Below are 3,600 nucleotides of genomic sequence, written 5' to 3'. Positions count from 1 at the left end.
AACCATTATCTTTACAAAATATCATTTATTTCAATTCTAGAGGAGCAAACTTTTATGTGGATTTAGTATAACTCACCTCCAAAGGAATAAAGGAACACTTCCTATCAATTCACAGAAAACTACACTCCTAATAACCGATAGTCATAGATCCAGATGTCAAGTAAACCCCAGAATTCCAGAACTTCTTTCCAAAGCCCACAGGTGAAGTTAAATGCAGGGTACTTTCTTCCCAACCCCTTCACATAGAGTCTATTAAGGTTTCCATGGCTTCTATGCTCCCAAAAATCTCCCAAATCAACTGTGAAGGAGTTGTCCCATGGATTCTACTTTTATTACTTCAAATACATTTCTCATTTGATATTTCTTAATTCTTACTTGTTTTCCAGGTCATCACTTCAGTTTCCAAGTGATTTAGAATCTTTGGAATTCTCATTTAGAAAGTGGTTAGGTCTATTAATCACCAGTTCTGTGTCTTCACTTTATCTCTTTTTCATACAGCCTTGAAACAGAGCCAGTGAACTTTATATTCATTATACTTACTCTTGCCCTAAATGCCTTTAACCTTTTATTAATATCTGAACATGTCTGACCAAGAGAATTTGATAAGTAATAACCAGAATTTTTATATGTGATATAGATTTATAACAATTCTTGAAGTGTGCTCTCCCTCCTATATCATAGTCACATAATACCCTGTTTAAAATATTAAAGTAGGCCCTGAGCTGCCTGAGGACACCGGACCAGGTGGCCCATGATCCTGTCACCATTGCAGTCCATGTCTGGGCTCTGCTGAAGCCCTGAGCTGCCTGGGGACACTGGACCAGGTGGTGCATGATCCACTGACACTGCAGTTCATGTCTTGGCTCTGCTTGTGCCCTGGGCTTCCTAGGTACTCTGGACCAGGTGGTCTGTGATAGGGCCACTGGTGCTGTCTGCATCTGGGTCCTGCACATGCCCTGAGCTGCCTGGGGACACTGGGCCAGGTGGTCCATGATCTGCTGCCATCACAAGAGAGCACCAAGAGAACCAGGTACACCCCATCAACTTCCTAGGGACAATAGACTAGGTGGTCCATGATCCTGCCAACATTACAGTCCATGTCTGGGCTCTGCACATGCCCTGAGCTGCCTGGGAACACTGAATGAGGCGGTCCATGAACCACTGACACTGCAGTTCACATCTGGGCCTTGTGTGTACCCTGAGCTTCCTGGGGACACTAACCAGGCAACCTGTGATCATGCTGCCATTGCAGTCCACCTCTGGGTCCTGCATGCACCTTCATCTGCCTGGGAACACTGGACCAGGGGGTCTGCTATCCACAGTTTGTGTGTGAGACCTGGGAGAACTGGTACACTCCACCAACTATCCAGTGACCCTGGACTGAGCAGTCCATCTCTGCAGCCACTGAGGGGCAATTCTAACCACCAGGAAAACTCGGGATGCTAGCAACCATTAGTGAGCTGCCAAAGAAGAGTGAGACTGGGCACTCAGCCTCCTGCACAAGACGAAGGACAAAATGCAACCTCAGAACTCCACCCCACTCAGAAGAAGGTCAGGAAACACTGACACAGGAGAACTTGGTAATCACACACCTGAAATCACTGAAATGATTGCAACAGAAGCAATAAGCAACTCCATCAGGCCATAGAAGATATCAGATCAGAAATACTCTCTCAGGTAAAAAAAAAAAAATGACAACAATAATGAAAGAATTGCTCAGCACTTTTAAAGAAGACATACATATTTAAAGAAGACATAAAAAATAAATGAACACAGGAAACTGATGGAAACATTAAATTTGAACAGTATGGGAAAGAACTACAATGCTTGAAAAAGATTAAAAGAGCTCTCCAGGAAATCAAAACTTCCATCAAAAGCTGGCAAAACCACTTGAATGAAGCCAAAGATAAAACTTCAGACCTTGAAGACAGCATTACAGCTAAGGATCATGAAAGGAAGGATCTCTTGAAATTAACAAGGAACCAGGAAAAATCAATTCAACAGCTGCAAGACAGTGCAAAGAGAAATGATGTAAGACTAATAGGTGTCAACAGAACAGCAGGAGGCAACATAAAGGACATAAAAAGAATATGCAGATGTAATAGCAGAAAATTTCTAAAGCATGAAATAGGTAAGTGAGGAATATAGAACTTCAACTAATCAAAACCAAAAGAAAGCTACACCCAGACATATAATAAAGATCCCAGATATCCAGCAAGAAAAAAAAACAGAATATAAAAAGCTGTTAAAGAAAATAAACAGATCATGTATAAAGGAAATCCCATCAGAATCATGCAGATTTGTCAACACAAGCCATACAGTCGAGAAGAGCTTGGAGTGAGACAAAACAGCTTCCAACCTAGATTGATGCATTCTGCAAAACTGTCCTTCAAATTTAATGGAGAAATAAAATATTTTCATGACAAAGAACAACTGAAGAAATTCATGAGCACCAAACCAACCCTAGAAAGAGTACTAAAAGATATTCCAGAAAGAGATAAAAATGATCACAACTTCAAGAAAAACAATAGAAAGGAACCCTCAAGCAGAGCAAGCAATTAAACAAGAGAAAAAGTAGGAAATCAATAGCAAGTAAAATAACATGACAAAGATAAGCCAATACATATCAATTATAACCATTAATGTAAATGACTTCAATTCACCAGTCAAAAGAAACAGACTGGCAGAGTAGATCAAGAAGAAAAATTCAACAATATACTGTATACAGGAAACACATTTAACTCCAAACACAATTCATAGACTGAAAGTCAAAAAATGGAAAACAGTTCTCCAACAAGAAGCCAGAAAAAAGCAGGGGTAGCTATTCTGTTTGCAGACAATGTGAACTTCAAACTGAGAACAATCAAAAGAGATTTAAAAAAAAAAAAAGTCACTACATACTTGTTAGGGGAAAACTGCAAGAGGAAGAGGTAACAATCATGAACATATATGCACCAAATATGGGAGCACCCAACTATATAAGACAAATCTTAATAGACATAAAAACAAATAAATAATAACATTATTGTAATAGGGGACATAAACACCACCTTAATACAAACAGATAAGTCAATTAGCAAAAAATCAGCAAAAAAAAACAGATCTGAACCAAATCTGTGAACAAATGGACTCAGGGAATGTTTACAGAGTATTTCACCCAGCAACATCAGAACACACATTTTTCTCAGCTGCACATGGGACATTCTCTAAAATAGACCACATTCTAGCCCATAGAGCATGCTTAACTAAATGCAAAAGAATTGAAATTGTCCCATGCATGTTATCTGACCATAGTGTAATGAAATTGGAAGTGAATGACAAAAGGAACTCCAAAACTCCATAAACACATGGAGTTTAAATAACAATCTCCTGAACAACCAATGGGTTTCAGATGAAATTAAAGAAGAAATTAAACAATACCTACAAACAAAGGAAAATGTGACAACTTACAAGAATCTTGTAACAACTTACAAGAATCTATGGAATGCACTGAAAGTTGTCCTCAGAGGGGAATTTATAGCAATGAACAAACACATCAGGAAAACAGAAAGAGAACAAATACATAGCCTAAAGCTGCACCTCAGACTTTTAGAAAAAGAA

The sequence above is a fragment of the Chinchilla lanigera genome, unplaced genomic scaffold (assembly GCF_000276665.1).
Source record: "Chinchilla lanigera isolate Chin_1 unplaced genomic scaffold, ChiLan1.0 scaffold00047, whole genome shotgun sequence".
NCBI lineage: Eukaryota > Metazoa > Chordata > Mammalia > Rodentia > Chinchillidae > Chinchilla > Chinchilla lanigera.
Note: the sequence above shows the minus strand (reverse complement) of the source record.